Source organism: Myodes glareolus, chromosome 6 (assembly GCF_982192425.1).
Source record: "Myodes glareolus chromosome 6, mMyoGla1.1, whole genome shotgun sequence".
Taxonomy (NCBI): domain Eukaryota; kingdom Metazoa; phylum Chordata; class Mammalia; order Rodentia; family Cricetidae; genus Myodes; species Myodes glareolus.
In genome coordinates this window covers 6,341,460-6,360,630 of record NC_142031.1, presented here as the reverse complement: position 1 = coordinate 6,360,630, position 19,171 = coordinate 6,341,460, and the positions used below count along the sequence as shown (strand labels likewise).

At 40.9% G+C, this 19,171-nt stretch overlaps 1 protein-coding gene across 8 annotated transcripts in view; it reads left to right on the top strand.

The window, feature by feature from the left end:
- Window positions 1-19,171, top strand: part of Rere (arginine-glutamic acid dipeptide repeats) — a 353,454-nt gene that overhangs the window by 168,466 nt on the left and 165,817 nt on the right. The gene's annotated exons all lie outside the window — the stretch shown is intronic.

Sequence of the window (19,171 nt, the reverse complement as noted above, 5' to 3'; positions counted from 1 at the left end):
AATTATAAGTATATGGTTGTTTTGCCTGTGTGTTATGTCTGTGTTCCATGTGTGTTCTGGGTGTTGGATCCTCTAGAACTGGAGTTAGACATGGTTTTGAGCCAACATGTGGGCCAAACCCAAGTCCTCTATAAGAGCAGCCAGTGCTCTTAAACCACTGAGACATCTTTCCAGTCGTGACAGAAGCTTCTTAGACACAGGCCTGGCTGGTCTTCTCTCTAAAGATTCAGATAGTAGATATTTTTAGTTTGTTTTCCCAGTGGTTGCTGTTCGCTTGGCCATACGTGTTCTGTACACTGAAGCCCAGCCATGCGTCTTTGTCCAGAAAATACTGGGGAAATTGACAAAGGTCCAGAGCTGGGTCCCTCGTCTGCCGGCCTCTGGGGTAATGCAAGCTTGATGGTGGTTTGCTTCTTCCTCTCCTATTGCTCATACTGCTCTAGGGATGGAGTTGTACTTGTGCAGTTAGTGGAGAATTATCTTTCCTGTTTTGTTTTGAGTTAGTGAGGTGCTTTTTTTTTGTTTTGTATTTATTTATTTATTTATCTATCTATCTATTTATTTATGGTCTTTCAGGACAGCGTTGGTGGTTTTTTTTTTTTTTTTAAATGCTTTGGAGCCTGTCCTAGAACTTGCTCTGTAGACCAGACTGGCCTTGAACTCACAGAGATCCACCTACCTCTGCCTGCTCTGTGCTGGGATTAAAGGCGTGGGATTAAAGCCACTTTCTGGCTGAGCTGGTGAGTTTTTGCCTGTACTATACCTATGCTCTTTCCCCTTTTCCTTGTTTATTTTTTTAATGTCCTAACAAAATATTCACTGTAGCTGAAGTGTCTTTAACTGCTTCTAATGAAAGGTAGGCTTTTTTTTTTTTAATCTGAAATTTAGCAAATAGAATTACTTTAGCACTTTTTTGTCATGAAATGTTTGGTGCCCATTTAGGCAAAGAAGGTTTGCTTAAAGTAAGCATTGTAGTTGGCATTGTAGATGATTTTTTTTAAAACCAGACAGTTGTTTGATAATGCAGCTTTGTTTCCTGGGAAGTGAGGATGGCTCTGTACCATTAAGTATTTACTACTGAAGAATGCTCAGAAATCTTTTTGACATTTGTTCTTAGGAGTCTTTTATTATTCTTGGAAGTTTTGTTTATCTTGAAACACAGTAGATTTTAATTAACCATGACACAGTTTTCCACATTTTAAGAAATAGTACTTATAGCTAGGCATTGGTGGCACATCCTCCTAACACTTGTAAGGCAGAGGTAGGTGGATCTCTGTGAGTTCAGGGCCAGCCTGGTGTTCAGCAGGAATTCCATAACAGTCAGAGCTGTTACACAGAGAAGCCCTGTTTCAAGAAACAAACCAAACCAAACCAAACCAAAACAAAACAAAAGGATACTACTTATTGATAGATTTATCTAGATCCAGGGTAGTATTTTAGTTTGTGTTCTAAGTTTTATTCATTATTAATTCAGTTGATACACTGCTGGCTACGTTGTTACAAGTCTTGAACCCAGTGTGATGGCTTGCAAATCCACCCCCAGCTCTTTGGGAGACTTGGCAAAAGGATCAGAGTCTGGAAATCTGAGGCCAGCCTGGGCAATATAATGAGACCCCCATCTAGGAAACAAATAAGAATTAAAAATCACCTGTAGTTTCTGTCTCTTTCTTAAAAAAAAAAAAGAAAAGAAAAGTGCTTGTTTGCCTTATAAAATGTGGCAAACTCTCACTGTAAGCATTCAATCTTAATTTTGGCTTTCCTGGTTAACTAGTGTTTTATTTTGTTGGTCTTTCTACCCAGTGGTGTATAGACTTTGTGCCATTTGTGAATCCACATCTCTAATTTACATTGTGTTTTATATATAATTGTGATGAGGTAATTTTAGTTCACTGCGAAGTAGATTGTTCTTGAAAAAAGGAGACCCAGCTGGCTTCTTTTTTCTAATTCTACACTGGCTAGCTGTGCTACTGAGACAAGCTATTTAATCTGTTAGGGCTTTGGTTTTCATAGCTGTCAAATTGAGATAGCACTCATTCTGATTTCTTCTCAAGGTTATTCTCACGTGAAAATAAAGCTCTGCGATGCTGTGTTTTGGAAACTTCACAGTGATAAATATTGTGGGCATGTGGTTTTTCGGGTTGTGTCTGTTCTTACATAAACAAGGTGTGCCGGCATGGAGCAGGATGACACAGATGGTCCATGGGTTCAGGCTCCTGCTCTCTGCTCTGATATCTTCACTGTGGTGATTTCTTTTGGAAGGTCTCATCATGGTCACAAATAACTACTGTAGCGATAACTACCTAGATCCAATTCTTTATGCTACTGTGACTCAAATGTGGCTTACAGATTGAACTGTCAGCAATCCACCATGAGATAAGTGCAGAAATGGAGAGTAACTGATTAGAAACTGTTAAAGCCAGTTGGTGCTCCTGCAGGGCTTTAATTATACTTTGCAAAAACATTGCTCTGCAGTGGACTCATAGACACTGGCTCTCCACAGACAACTGACTAAAGGCAGGGGGATAAAGGCCAGAACTTTTCAGTAGCTTGGCAGACACTGGGGTGCTTGAGTATTGGTTTGGCTCTTCCCCAGTACTATAGAAGCTCTGTTACTGGGGAAAACGATAGCTGAGTAGGAACCAGCACTGTGTGCCATGATTGGACCATTCAGCATGAAACTAGGTCCCTAAACGCAGCACTCCACCCAAATAGTAATGACCCCAGGAGTCACAGCCATTTCTGATATTAGAAAATTTTTAACCCAAACGAAAAACATGCAGAAAGTACCAAAAACAGAGTAGAATTAGATAAGAGACTGTATGGTTTTGTTTGTAGAAATTAACATTTTCAACAGGTTCTGTATATTGGTTTACTTTAAAGACTTAGTTTATCCTCATGAGCTAACTTGAATTGTTTTGATGCAGGTAAGATGTGGAAAGATGACTTTAAAAAGATTAGAAACAGATATGAACCTCTTGTAATCTTGCATGTAATGCATTAGGGTGAAACTCATTAAGGGTGAATTTAAAGACAAGTTCATGAGACTGCAGTGGTGCTGGGTGTAGTGGCATATGCTTGAAATTCTAGCTCTCAAGAGATGGAGTAGGAGGGCAATGAGTTCAGTACCAGCCCAGGCTACCTTGTTAGTTCCTGTCTCAAACAAACAAACAAAAACCAAACAAGGGTAGGACCTGGTGCTTAACCACACAGTTAGGGAATATTTACGTTTGCAGCACTGGCATCTTTTATCTACTGCACACAGTGCCGTTGTGGTGTCTGAGGCATGAAGCTCGCCTTTTCTCTGGTGGAACTGTTCTTACAGGTGTATGGCCCCCTTTCCTCTGTTCTCTGATCAGAAGAACTCGAGCCCTTGCTTCTTTTTGTCTTTTTTTATATTTTCTAAGCCCTTTGTGTTCATACAATGCAAACACCCACATAAAGTGTTTGTAGTGTGTGAATTACTAGAGTGTGCAGCCATCTGCTAGGCCCAGGAGGACTTTACTGTTCCCTGGTAGTGGCAGCCCTTCCTTTCCCCACAGAACTAACTACACCTTGACTTAGACCAGTAATCTATGTCTTATTATTGAGTGTGGCTTTCTACTTTTTTGTTTGTTTGTTTTTGTTTTGTTTTTCGAGGCAGGATTTCCCTGTAGCTTTGGAGCCTGTCCTGGAACTAGCTCTTGTAGGCCAGGCTGGTCTCGAACTCACAGAGATCCACCTGCCTCTGTCTCCCGAGTGCTGGGATTAAAGGCATGCGCCACCACCACCCGGCTGAGTGTGGCTTTCTAGACACTAGGTTTTCTTGATCTATAATATGTCTTATACATCTGTTACATTAATAATCTGTTAAGTCCTCCCCTTCTTTCTTTTGTTTTAGTTGTTGATAACCAAGGCGTTTGACCAGGAATCTTGTGCTATCTGAATGTCACAGTTTGCACAGTGCCCATATCCTCTGCATTTCCTGTAGCTTGATCCAGCTATTGGGTAGTCTTAAGTCTGATCTCTCTGAGCAGAAGTATAGTTAGTTTTCTTAGTCATTACCCTGTTGCTGTGGAGAGACATCATAGCCATGACAACTCTTAGAAAAGAAAGCATTTATTTGGGACTGCCTTAGTTTCAGTGGTTTAGTCCACCATTATCCTCATGGCAGAAAGCATGTCAGCTCACAGGCAGATAGTGCTAGAGAAGACCTGAGAGTTCTACATCCTGATCCACAGGCAGTGTGAGGAAGAGAGAGTCACTAGACCTGGTTTGGGCTTTTGAAACCCCAAAGCCCTCCCCTAGTAACACCCTTCCTCCAACAAGGCCACACCTTCTAATAGTACCACTCCCCAGTGAGTAAGCATTCAAATCTGTGAGCCTTTGGGGAACATTTTTATTCAAATCACGGCATTAGTGAACTATATATATATTTTGGTCAGGAGCCACAAAGCTGATTTTATTTATTTATTTTTCTATCCACCTTTTCCTTAGGAGCTGCAAAAATGTAGGTCTGTTTCATTTTCTCTTAGCAGCTGGAGGGATTTTCTGTGGCAGTACTCCACACAGGACTCCTGCCAGCCACCATTTCTTAACCCAGGTGCACCGGCAAGATCATGTGAAAACTGTCCCTCTTTGTTTAGCTAGTTTCTGAATACTACATTAGAACTTGTAACCCTTAATCCTTAGGGAAGCCAGATTGCCCCATCATTAATGTAGTGGGTGCCACTTGATATTGGCTCCTGAGTCTTTTTGGTAGTTGGAACTTGATAGGTTTTTCTTGACTGTATGTGTAGGTATTCCATTCTCACACATGCCTACAGCAGAACCACCTTTTCTGCAAAAATTTCTAGTTTCTTTTACTGGGAAATGATATTTCAAAAGCGTAATCTAGTCTGGGCTTCATTGCTTCTAGGCAATGATTTGTACATGAACAGTGTGAAGCTGCATCTGGCTTCAGGGGCACACCTGTCAAGTGCGCCTTATCATCATGGTGACGCTCCTCCCTCCAGTCTAAGATCACAGACAACTGAGTCCCCTGTCCTCTCTCGCATAGAGATTTCTGGTTCCAGGCTGCAGAGGTCAGAGTTAGAGCCTGTGACAGTTGTTCTCCTGCTGCCTCTGCCCAAGAGTAAGCAGTGTGTGAGCGGCAGCTGCTCGTGCTGCAGTTCACAGTGCTCAGCACTATAAAAGGAAAAGGTTAGCCAGGCATGGTGGTCACACCTTACTTACCAGGCGAAGCCATGTTTTCATTTGATGCAGAACATTGTAGTCAAAGCCCAGTTGTGATTTCTTTCTCTTTCAATTCGTGCTGCCTTCACCTACGTGCATGAATTTTTCCCAAGTCCAGTAATGTTAGAGAACACTGGAGGCTGATCCTGAGCTCCTGGTCTTCCTTGGGCTTATACGGGAATAATCCCAAGCACAGGGATTGCAGTCATGCACAAACAAGCCCTTGCCCATCCCTTTCTCCTCATCCCTCCCCTTTTCTCTTTGATTTTTTTCCCACATGTGCAGGTGATGTTCAGCTGAAATCCTCTTGTAATCTTAAACAACAGGATTATAGAACCACACTGCCATATCTGGCTGTTTTGTTTTGTGTTCCTTTTTTTTTCAAAAAAGAAAGTTATTACTATTATTTTTGTGTGTTGTGCACATGCCCTGTGACACAGCATGCACATGGGAAAAGAGACCACTTAACAGAAGTCAGAGAAATTTCCTTCCTTCTTCAATGTTTTAATTTTCTGTTTATTCTTTTTTTTTGTTTGTTTGTTTCTGGGTTTTCATTTGTGAGTTTTTGCTTCATTTCTAGTGTAGGCTCTTCACTGGGTGAGGCCATCTATTTGACACTGCCTTTGTTTTGAAATTCTGCATTATATTTATTTCTTTTGTCATGTTTGGATACTTGACATGGTTTTCTGTTTGCTTCTTCATCATCACAAGTACTGTTCTGTTCCCCCTTTTTTGCTTATAATTACATTACATGAAATTAACCTCAATATTTTTGCTCTTTTAAAAATTATTAATTACTGACTTGATTTTATTTTGAAAAAGATCTTAGTGTTTGTATAGTCCAAATTAACTTGTTCTTTAGAGCTCTCAGCCTCCCCAGTACTGAGCTTTACAGTTCTGCTCCACAACACTACGTTTCTCTTCGTCCTTTTTTTGGTAAACTTAATTTTCCTAAATTTTTAGATCTTTGTGGTTGATTAATATTATTTCCTTTTAATTTAAGAATTTTCCTTAGTTGTTAAAAAACAAACGAACATGGCTTGAGAGATGGCTCAGAGGTTAAAAACACAGGCTGCTCTTCCAAAGGTCCTAAGTTCAATTCCCAGCGACCACATGGTGACTCGCAGTTATCTGTAGTGAGATCTGGTGCCCTCTTCTGATGTGCAAGCAGAACACTGTATACATAATAAATAAATACATCTTTAAAAATATAAACATTAAAAAGCAAACAAACAAAGCCTGCTAATGGTGGCATACTTCTTTAATCCCAGTGGCAGAGGCAGAAAGATCTCTGAGTTCCAGAACAGCCAGGACTAAAACCACCAACACCAAAACACAAAACAGCAGCAATAAAAGTGATGGCTGAACTGGTTTCCTGTTTTTTTTTTTTTTTCACTCTTTACTTTTACTGGGCATTTCTTTTTCCTTGAACCTTTTTTCCCTGTTTTACTGAACTTTCCGTTGTTTACAGCTTCTTCCTGCAGTGGCAGGGTTGTGTTCGAGTTCCTAACTGGCCAGACTGTGTCTACTTCTTTCGCCTTACTCCATCTACCCTGTCTGCCTAGCCAAACCCTCCCTCCTCTCAGCACATTGTCCCCTCTCCTTACCTGTGTAGGGAGTTCTTCCTAACTGTGTCATAATCCCCACGTGTGGTGGCTGATGGGAATTTGGTCTGTCCTTTCAGAGTTCGTGTTAGTCAGCATTTGTGTTCGTTTGTTGTGTTGTCAGCAGGAGTTTATTTCGACCTAATATTGATCTCTTTATAAATGAGGAATGTCTGGAAACTCCTCTGTCCCTGGAGCTATCCTCTTAGTTATCCAGTATACATGGCGTGTTAGCTTTTATTGAAATACCTTTTTATTTAACCCCAGGGCCACAAATACTGATTTTTAAATCTTCATGTGCTATCTGTCATGCCTGCCAGCATTCTATCATAAAGCCACGAGGAAGGAGCTAGGTACAAAACAAGGCCAACTCAGACAAAGGAATACTTTATTCACCATGGCTGTCTTTTAATAGCCCAGCCCATGCCAGGTCAGAGCATACACACTATTTTCTGTGTCAGGGTTGAGTTTTTACAAAAGGCCTTCGTAGGCCTGTTTTCTCAAGTAGATAGGCAGAGTAGTGTAGGACTGACAGGTGATGAGACTGTGGTTGCCAGAACTGGCCCCTTGGCAGCAGTTTTATATTAGAACTTTGAGTGTCCTGATTGTTACAGAGGATCCAAAGTAGAAAAGCTTAAAAGAGTTAACTTTTCAGGGAAATTTTACATTGAGCCAAGGGAGCAACTTCTGTTATTTTGTTATTGTTCCTTTTAAATATAATCATCTGGTGTAATATTCCATCAAACAATTAAACCTTGAAGTTTTCAATTTTCAAATATGTGCGTATGCCATTATAAATTTCGTAGTGATTTTGGTGTATATGCATACATGCTAACATTTGTGAATGTAATTGTAGGCTTCAAGTAGGAAAAAACCCTCTAAGGTATATTCATTAGATCAGTCTTATTGTTCATTTTGTGTAAATATATCAAATATCATTAATACTAGAAAATGATACGTTCCAATATAGGTAACACCATACAAAATAATATTAACTCGCCAAAGCAAAACTTTGTTTTTGGCTCCAGGAATAGCTAGGAATCACCTTCTGAATCTTAGAATCTTTTGAAGTGCCTAGTAGGGTTCAAACTGTAACAACTGCTGCATCATGGGATACTCTGTGGAGTGCATTTGGACCCCTGAGTTAGAAACCTCCAACTGTGTAGTCATTTTGTAATACTCCGCAGGACATGCAGGGAGAAGCTGGGAACCTCTTTTGTAGAGCTTGATTTGAAATGTAGCTGCCAGATGCTGATCTCTGCTGTGGCATGGGATTCCGTTTTCTTGGGCATTGTTTCATCGTATGTTCTAACAATTTCTACTGGCAGGTAGATCTCTTGACAGTTTTCCCTTGACATATGTGGATAGTGGAACTGGATAGAGATTTCCTGAGCTTCTCTCCTGGTCGTTTCTCCCTCATTGTAGAATATGAATGTTCATCAGGTGGTAGTGTTTGTATTATGTATTAATTACTGGGAGTTGACTTTCAGTGCTTTCTTTTGAAAAAAAGAAGACAGAAGATTAGGGAAATTATCTTGTTCAGTGTTTTTAAGGTCCTTGTTTAACACTAGTAAGTGGACAACTTGGCTATGTGTTTGTGCAGCTCTGGGGGCTTCTCCCTTGTAATCCTGGTAAGTGCATGAGCAGCAACACTAGCAAGGAGTGGCTTAGCTCTGTGCTTGATGGGGCTTTGATCTGGGGGCTTTAAGCAAGGGCCTAAAGATAGGATTCTTTGTTCTCAAAATTAGTAAATGAATAGATCCTGACCTCTCCCCTCCAATTGTAGACACTTAACCAAAAGCCAGGACTCTTCTGGGTCTGAGGCTTGGCTTCCTTGTTAATGGCCTTGAAAAAACTCTCATTTACATGTATTTATTATTTTTTTTTATAAAAGATCCTTTGCTGTTTTGTATTTTAACACAAGGGGCAGATGTCTCTAGCTTTGAACTATGCTTTGCTGTATGTCCTTGCTGCTGAATGTTCTTTCAATGTGGGCAGCTCTCTTTGTTAAAAGGCCAAACCCCTTGGTGAGATGTTCTGGGAAAGAGGACCCCTTGATATTTGAAAGGTGAGAAATCCATCTAAACCATGTGATGGCTTCCAACAGCCCTACTGCTGGCTTCTGCTTGTTTTAATGTAAGTGATAGATGCTCTGGCTGGTTGTGTTCAGTAATTGGATGTGAACTCTGTAATATAGGTGACATTTCATGGCAAATGTGAAGGCCCTGTGGATAGCATTCAGTTTCAGTGTTGCCTGCCTTCAGGTTTAAAGGTAGAAAACCATAGCAGAATTTAATTATTGGAGCATATATTCAAAGATTAGTTCAGTCCATTTGTAATACCCTTAGCTGTTAGGTAAGTGTTTGGTTATTGTGCATGAGAGTGAGCATGTGATTTATAATGTCAGCATGTGCAGTGCAGGCATAGAAATGTTAATCAGGCTGTGTGTAAAGAGGACAGCCGTCAATATAGTCAGCAGTTTGCTGCCACATAGTTCTCCTGGAAAGACATATCTGTAATCAAGAGGAGTTTGTGCAGATAACAAACAGACAGAAGAATGTTCTTATGAAAGTAGTGCTCCTTGCTTGCTTTCAGGAAGGTTTCAATTACATCTTATTAATGACTCCCCTGTCCCCAAGTGTGCGCACAGCCTGCCTGGAAGGTACAGTGTAAACAGGCGTGAGCAATTCAGGTTTACTTAATTCTTGAGTTTTTGTATTGTTGTTTCGAGACAGGGTTTTTCTGTAGCTTTGGAGCTTGTCCTGGAAGTAGCTCAAAGTGACCTCAAACTCACAGAGATCCACCTGCCTCTGCCTCCCGACTGCTGGGATTAATGGCATACCCCACCACCCCTGTCCTGTCTCATTTCCCATTTTTAAAAGTACACGTCTGCATGATGTTTTATTATTTAGATGTGGTATGTTTTAATTATTACCTGTTTATAATTAATTCTCCTCTTCCCTGTTCCACCTTTCTACTCCTTGGTGTTTTGAAAGAGTCTTATTTATCAGGGATAGTAAACCCCGAATTGCTGTGGATATTAGATTTTTATAGTTATCTTTGTGTATATGCAAAACAATTTTTAGAGGGCGAGGAGCACTTAGTCAGCTATTGAAAGCACTTGTCTTGCAGAGGACCTGGATTCATTTCCTCTCATGTCAGATGACTCAGTCGTCTATAACTCCAGTTCCAGGGGATCTGGTGTTCTCTTCAGGCCCCTGAGCACAGCACACACATGGCATACATACACACATTCAGGCAAACACTTACACACAAAAATAAATATTCAGAAGTATTTTTAGAATAAATTGCGGTAAGTGATACTGTTGGGGAAACAGGTGAATATACTTGTTATTTTGGTAAATATTATCAGGTTTCCTGAACCAGGCAGCTGTGCTAGTATGTGTTTCTTAGAAGGAAGGAGTCTGCTTCTCTGTAACGTGATCTAGCAGTTTCATCAACTTGGATGCCTGCTAGCCTGGACAGTATCATCTCAGTTGACTTTGGTTTCTCGTGGTTTTACTTTTAAAAAGGATTTATTTTACCAGAGAGAGAGAGACAGAGAGACAGACACAGACACACTACCAAGGCTGTGCAGGTGCCCCTGGAAACCAGAAGAGGGCATCAGATTCCCAGAGCTGGAGTTAAAGGTGATCTGTAAGCCACCTGATGGGGCTTCTGTGACACAAACTCAGGCTCTGGGAGAGTGGCAGTGCGTTTTAACTGCTGAACTGTCTATCTGTCCAGCTCCCTTACAGTTTACATTTCTGTTTGACTTATTATTTAGAATAACTTTGGAATAGAATATGAATTATAAATACAATTTCAATTTTTTTCTTATGACTTCTCAATCTCAATAGCATTTCTTTATCACTTACTCTTTTTTTTAAATTAAGATTTCTTTACTTAATGTGCACTGATGTTTTGCTTGTATATACTGTGTGTGAGGATATTAGATCCTCTGGAACTGGAGTTACAGACAGTTATGAGCCGCCATATGAGTGCTGGGAATTGAACTAGGTCCTGTGGAAGTCAGTGCTCTTATCTCAAGCCATTTCTTCAGCCCTATCAATTACTTTTACAATTACATATCACCTTTTCTCTATTAGTGCTGGGAATTAAACCCAGCACATGCCAGGCAAGTGCCATACCACAGAGCTACACCCCCAACCCTACATTGCTCTCGTCTACCCATTTCTAAGGACATCTTAAGGCTATTTCTCTGTCCATTTATGAAGTCACCAAAGTCTCAATGTACTTTTTCTTTCCATCGTCAGGATCTTTTGAGAAGACTACCAATTTTAATGAATGTAATGCCCAAAGCGATTACACAACATTATAAACAAGTGTTGCTTAACTGATCTTACATGGTTGCCAAATGGCAGGTTTCAATGCTTCTGACTTTTTTCTTTTCTATCTAAGCATTTATGGTTATCTGAATTAGGGGCTCAGGAGTGGGCCTGCTGTTCTTATGGAATGCAAATTTTCCAGGGTCTCTGGACATCATCACCCCCACCATTCTCACTGACCTTTTGTGGTATAGCAGGTGCTCATTAAATTCTAGTTGTATGGTTTATTGCAAGGATGGCTTAAAATGAATTAGCGCTATTTTTGTCAGTTGTTTTTATTGTTATCCTAAGTTATCTCTCTTCTGGAAGTTTCAAGATACTGTATTACATCCTTACATGATGATTGGTTTGATTTTTGCATTGGGGTTTTTGTCTGTAGTGGTGCCTGGCTGCAGGAAAAAAAAATGCAACTGACATGGAATGGTTTTGTCTGTGTAAACTGATGCGTATGTGAGATTATGGAAGAAAGAATTGAGATTAGGCCAATATTTTATAGTAATTTGGTGTGCCAACTGTTTGAGCACAGCAGTGTTGGTTCTGAGTTGCCTTTTTGTGGTAATGAAAGTGCTCCTATCTCGATGATGGGGTGGTAAAAGAAATTGTTATTCAGTGTTACAGACAAGTTAATTTTATTGTATGTAAGTTATAACCAAGTATTAAAAGATAACCTAAAAGTTAAAACTTGATTATCAAAAATGTGGACAATGATTTCAAAGAAAAAGTTACTGTAAGACATTGACATTAGTGCGGGAACGTGAGGGGATTCTTTGTGACAAAATCTTTATTTTAAAATGGTTTATGGCTCTTAAAATTTCCTGTATTAGCACTCCCCACCCTCATACACTATTTTTTTTAAAGCATTTTCCCAGCTGCTTATAGTTGACTGGATACACTGATGAATTGCCTGAGGATTAACCAAGCCTTCTCATTTCCTGTTTTCCATCTCTCCTCTCCAGCAGCCGTGGTCCTTTGTTGTCTGACCTGTACTGAACTAAGCTATTTGGGCATGTGTGTATTAGAAAAACGGTGTGGAAAGTAGACCAACAGGTATTAGATGGTGCAGTCTTTGTTTGGTTTGAGTCAATAGGGAGAAGAAAAATAATTAAGACATCTAAAGCAGGAAGAAACTAATTTCTATGAAATGGGAAGTGTAGCTTTGCAGTATTCCTACTGATTTTCTTTTTCTTAACCCAACTATTTGAATTTATTCATGGTCAATTAGGAGTGTTTGTTAGCTATAATTAGATTTCTGTTATTATATAGGCAAACTTTACTTAAATAAACAGTAACTTCTAATTCTGCAAGTCTTAAGCACCCCTTAAAGTGCAAATATTTGTTCTCTGACAAGCTATTTTACTATGGTAACCAGATCCTCCAGCTTGTGGTAATGCAGAAAGTAGTAGAACAGAAAGCTCAGCACCTGGAGCTTAGTGGTATTGCTGGGCTCCTGTAAAGTAGACGTGATCTGTTTCAGCTAGAGTCCAGCTTATTTCATCTGGAAAACAGCTGGCTCAAGTGTAATCCCATGGTCTTCAGGGTCACATCAGTTCCATTGTGATCCAAGACTTCGTGTGCCTTTTCTTCTCACAGGCATATCTCATAAAGGATGGATGCTGTACACCTCTGAGGGCAGAGACAGAAGCAGAAACAGAAAAGCTGAGACCAGGGAATTGAGAAGTACAGCCCAGAAGAAAGTGAAAATAAAAATACTCTTCAATTTCTGAATTTTGTTTGTTGAAAATATAGTTTTGCTGGGTGCTTAGGAGGCAAAGCCAAGTGGATCCCTGTGAATTTGAGGCCAACCTGGTCTACATAGTGAGTTCTAGGACAGTTAAGGATACATAGTGAGACCCTGTCTCTAAGAAAAACAAGGACTGGGAAGATAGCTCAGCATTTAAACACACATATTGCTTTCCTAAAGAACCCAAATTCAATTCCCAGCACCCATTTCAGGTGGCTCACAACCACCTATAACTCCAGCTCCAGGGGCATCTGATGTCCCCTGGTCTCTGTTGGCCTTTGCACTCAAGTGCACATACCCACACAGAGAGACACACATATCATGAAAATACAACAATTTTGAAAATTAGTTCAGTAATTTTTAAGAATTTACTTGAGGGTTGGGCATGGTGGCATCTTTAATTTCAACACTTACGAGGCAGAGGCAGGTGAGTTTGAGACCAGCCTGGTGTACAAAGTGAGCCCCTGTGTAAAAAAGGGGGGTGGGAAGATTTCAGATCCTAAGAAGTTTGAGGACATAAAATCCATGTTGACTCATAAAAATCTTTTACAAAATATTTTGCCATCAGGTTTTGATACAGCAAAATCTCTGAGAGATGACTTTAAACCCTAAGTTGATCATTTTTGTAATTCGGTGCCCCATGGTCCGTGTATACTGTGAAGAGACACCATGGCTAATTTACAGAAGAAAACATTTCATCTTTCTAGGTTAGCCCATGACAGCAACAGGCATGGTGCTGGAGCAGGGGCTGAGAGAGGGCTGTCCTCAGATAGCTACTGTCTGATCTGTGAGGAGGAGGCAGGGAGAACCTCAATCCCACCTCCAGTGACGCGCCTGCCTCCTCAACAAGGCCACACCCTTTGTAATCTTTTTTAAACAGTCCACTAACTAGGAACCAGAGGTTTCCATAGGAGCCTGTGGGGCCACTCTCGTCAGACCCCACCTTTCTGTAACCCCCGTCTCTGGTGTGTAGAGAGCCCTGTGACTTCTGTCTCTCCACACGGCCAGCACCGTTGTTGTCACCACCACCACTAAGTTATTAATAAGATGGCAAATTTTTAGCTTGTTTAGGCTTGAGTTTTGATAATAGAAGTTCTTAAAGTAGAAAAGGCTTTGGTAGGAACTTGGCGTGAGGCAGTTTCTTAGTGAGATGTCTGTGAGCAGCTATCTCCTTTCCATGTAAGGAGAGACAGACCTCCTTTCGACCAAAGAGGAAATTTGTGTTTATCTGGTGTGACCTTAGCTCCTGGAGTAAACATAGTGTAAAGATGACAATCAGGTCTTTGGTTGGTTGGTTGGTTGTTGGCTATCTGATTTTGTAGATCCCAGTGTATGGTCTTACGTGTAAAAGTGAGCCTCAGAACCCAAAGATTGGACTTTTTCAAAGCCTGAGTGTAATGTTTAGTGGATTAATTAGTGTTCTCCAGAAGACAGAACCAATGAGATAGAAGGGGAGGGGGTAGGGTGTTTAGGGATGGCTCACATCACCTCATTATGGAAGTGCTGAGGTCTTATCATTAGCCACCTGCACACTGGAGACCTGGGGAAGCTCACTGGTCCTGGGGACCTTAGAGTCAGAGAAGCTAAGGTAGTAGAACTGAGAACATCCCTTGCAGCTCCAGCAGAAAGTGAATTGGCCATTGTTTTATTTTTAGTCTATCCAGACCCTGAGCTGATGGGTGGCACTGCCACTGTGACCGTGGGGTCTGTCTTACTCACCCCACTGTCACACACTGGCCTCCAAAGGCACTTGTACAGACACTCGCAGAAGTAGTACATTGCTGACTATACTTTGTTCACTCAGATACCCAGTATTAATTATGACCATTGATTGACTAGTCAAGAACAGTGTAGATGATGGCATATACAAGAATATTCTTTAGTTTCCTCTGTTTGTCTCACAGCACATTTCAAATCCCCCTTTACATATACCTTAACTGTGTGTGCGTTTAGTATTAATAACAGTGCAGCAAAGTATTATGGCATGTACCTGCAGTCCAAGTACGTGGGGGTTGGAAACAGGAGGACAGGGAGTTCAAGATCAATCTTAGCTACATAGTTCATGACCAGCCTGGGCCGCATGAAGCCTTGTTCCAGAAAACAAGAAACTAGTAAATTTCTTTAACTACTAGTTTTAAACAAAAAACTAGTAGAGGCCAAGAAATAGATCTCCCCACTGCAAATACAGTAGCTAATTGCCTGAAAATGTCACTGTTCGTATGTAGTATAAAACTAGGTAGACAGAGCCTTCGTAAGTTTTTACTCTGTAATTAACATTTGAGAGGTGGTTTCAATTGTGTGTGTGTGTGTGTGTGTGTGTGTGTGCATATGTGTATCTGTGTATCCATGTGAGAGAGATACATGTTCAACTGTTCAGGCGTGTGTTGAGGCTAGAGGTTATCATCAGGATGTCTTTCTCAGTCACTTCCTCACCTTATTTTGTATGGGTGGTGTGTGTGTGTGTGTGTGTGTGTGTGTGTGTGTGTGTGTGTGTGTGTGTGTGTGTGACATACCTTGTATGGTTGCTCATGCCTTAAATTTTACATGTATTTTTCAGTTCAGTGAGAGTTAAGCCATTGATGTAGAAGAATACCAGTTTTAGCCTGCAGGTATCACCACCACCACTTCCCCTGTAAATCCAGCAACTCTTGTGACCCCCCCCCCCCCCTTCATTTCTGTGTGAATGAAGCTGGTGGAAAAGCCTTTTCTTCCTAGTGGGTGATTCTTCTTCCTTCAGGAATACTGCCCAGGGTGCTTTCACTCTGGAAATGTCTTGGTTCATTATTTAGTGAAGGCCATAAATCTCTATGAGATGCATGCTAGTCTTCAGTCATATCATTAATAAATAGTGAGCATGCTATTAGAAATACTTAATCTGCTCCTGGGATTCTTCAAGTGACAAGCCTACCCTTCCAGCCCACTCCTACTTGTCTTGTTTTTATATTGCCTTTATATTAGTGTTGAGGCTGAGAAAAGTAAAACCTATGACTGGTTCTTTTTCTCTGTAGAACAGTGACAGTAATCAAGGTTTACTGAGAGCTAACCATTCAGCTTCTATGAGTGGACCCAAAATCCTCACAACCTAGTGAAGGAGGAACACAGATTGTATGTGAAACTCAGGCCAGAGGTTATTAACACATAGACAGAGTTTAGCGCATTGTAAAACCAGGATTCAGACCCAGGTAGTCTGAGCTGAACCACATGATTCCTGAACGTACTTTTTGGGCTTTAAATTTCTGTGAGTTTTGCCAGGCAATGATGATGCACGCCTTTAATCCCAACACTCTGGAGGTAGAGGCAGGCAAATCTTTGTGAGTTCAAGGCCAGCATGTTCTACAAAAGCTAGTTCCAGGACTGACTCCAAAAGCAACACAGAGAAACCCTGCCTCGAAAAACGAAAATAAATAAATAAATTTTCTGTGATTTTTTTTTTCAGCAAGTCTTTGACTTAGAGGTCTTTCTGTGGTTAATGTTCTGAAACCCTTTGACCTTTGACCTGAGTAAGGATTCTCCCTTCATAGATGACAGTGTCCTCCAGAAAAGACATTGAACTTTGTAACCCTGTAGGATGATAATACCAGTGAACAGATGTACCATAGTTCCATTTGTTCTACTAGGTCTGGTCTGGGGAAGACATATGTAGCATACTTAATGAAACCCAGAGACAGATAATAGGTGTTAAAGCTGAAGATCAGAGAAACAGAGCAGTAAGCCACTAGAGAGACCTTTTACCTCACTAATGCTCGGACTGAAGGGGGAATCCTCAGACTGCCTAGACTGTACTATGAATTCCCTTTTCTTCCCCTTTACATTCCTCTCTCCACCCAGCCATATCTCCTGTTTCCACCTCCTTAGTGCTGGGATTAAAGGTGTGAGCCACCACCACCTGGATCTGTTTCTGGATCGATCCTGTGTAGCTTAGGGTAGCCTTGAGTTCACAGAGACCCATCTGCCTCTGTTTTCCACGTCCTGGGACTAAAGGTGTTTGCCACCACCGCCTGGCCTCTGGTGGCTTAGCTTTGTACTCTAATATTCAGGCAAGCTATTAAAATCCAATTAAAATATCACTACAGACATGTAGTTATTAACATAGGAAGAGACCCCAGAAATCAGTTGGCCTTCCCATCTGTCGCTTTTTGAGGCCCCAGGACAATAAGGTAACTAGTGGTTACAGATGGAATTGCAGTCTGTACCTTACAGTTTTAGCCTAGTACTCTGAAATAGCCCGCTATTATTAGTCATTTATTAAATTACTGATCTATTTAGAACACAGTTTCATTTGACTCCACCTTTGTTGTGCTGTATCTGTGGAATGAAAGTATGGGTTTAAGTGCTGTTTGGTTTTTTGACGCAATACTGCCGCCCCCTGGTCATTGGGCAGGACTGCATCAGGAGCTGCAACAGCTTTTCAAGAGTTGCAGGTCTGTTTACGGGTAAGCCAGAGTAGGTTTTTTGTTTTGTTGTGTGAAATCAATGGGCCTAGTTGTGTCAGTTATTAACTAGTAATGTAGAAATGACAGATCTAACAGTTCCCAGAATTTCTGGCTAGGTTCAGAAAAAACAAGACAGCTTAAAATTGCCAGTCATTGAACCCGGAGAGTCTTTCTGTTGCAATGCAGGTTTTCAGGCTTTTTAGGTATGTTTCAGTAATGAGTAGATGCTTAGATAATAAAGTACAGTTCCTGGGGCTGCTGGTAACCTGAATTCTGGCTGCTCTGGGAAGTACTCCATTAGTGGGGTCTTATGAGCATTTACCTGAGATCAGAGCCACCCTTATACAAGCTGTTCTGGAGGGAGAATGGCTCCACATTTACCCACAGGGTTCCTGACAGATGGTGGGGCTTTTCGTTAAACATTTACCTGGTATCTGATGCTGTCTTTACCAGTTCCTTAAATTATTCTCATTTACAGTACAAAAGAGAAACTCAAGAACTTAGAAAGTTACAAGAGTCACACAGATACGGGTAGTGATGGCATCGGGAGTTCATCGCGACAGTCCTTCCTGTGCTTTCTAGTTAATTGTGTCCTCTATTCTGTAGTGCTTGGACCAGGTCTCACATGAACATTGTGGCTTTGGCTTCTATAAATAACAATAACAACTATGGCTTTCAACCAACTTTGACTTCATTGAGAGAGAGAGAGAGAGAGAGAGAGAGAGAGAGAGAGAGAGAGAACAATGCTTATAGAGACATTTTTAGCTGCCACAACTTGGGGAGGGTGCTACATCCAACAGTGGCAGGGCAACAGAATTACCTGGCCATGTGTCAGTGTCAAGAGACGAGTAGATTTCCAGTAGTGTCTCTTATTGTGGTGAGTTTATGCTGTTCCCTACAGGCTCAGAGGTTCTGTTTTTCTTACTGGCGGCATCATCTTAGTCTTGCTCTTGAGTCTTGTAAACCCACTGAAGGCCAAACCACGCCAGGGCTCAGCTTCTTTTCAGTCTCAGCATTGAGTGTTCTGTGCTGTGTGCTAGTATCCCAGTTGGTCTATCTTGTTTTTCTTTTTCCTGTTTTTATTTCTTTCTGGTCTCTGCCTTTGCTTAGAAGGAGTGCACTGAGTTCCTTTCCATTTTTTCCCCCAGGGTACACATTCCTTTCATAGTCTCTCAAAGAAGGTGACTGCTCCTTTCTTTAAATTCTTACTGTCAGCACTTTTCCTGTGAACCTTCTTATACTGTTTGTCCTCAGGTTTTCTTCTGTAGAATAAACAATATGAACTAATTTTTGCCATTAAACTTTTCAGTGTAAAAGTATGAATGAGAAAATCCATGCCCTACACACTTTGGTTTGTATACATAGTCTGTCTAATGTAAGCCAGCAGTGATACCCTGTTCCTGTAGTCATGCCTGTTTGACATTTGCTGCAAAGCAAGAATCCCAAGGTTTATGATCTTTATTGTGGGATAGCATTCCACATTCTGAGTTAATGTTGAGACTTGCGACAGTTCTCTTCCTTCCTGTGCTTGTCTTTCAGTTCAAACTATATTTGCCTGTTTATTAAACCAAGATGGGTCTTCCTTCATTAAAGATTCCTGCCATGTTTTAGAATTAAGCTGTTCTCTTTACAAAAATGAGGCAATTTTTTAAGTTTTGATCTCTACACTTTGGTCAGTGAGCCTGTGAAAAAGGTGGAAGCTGTCAAGAGGGACTGCACTGCCTTTACCTTGAGTTGAAGCTACTTTACGAATCCCAGGAAACTTCAGTGCTTGCTGGGATGAACTGTCTCATAGCCTAGCACACAAGCAATGTACTTGAAACTGTACCCTGT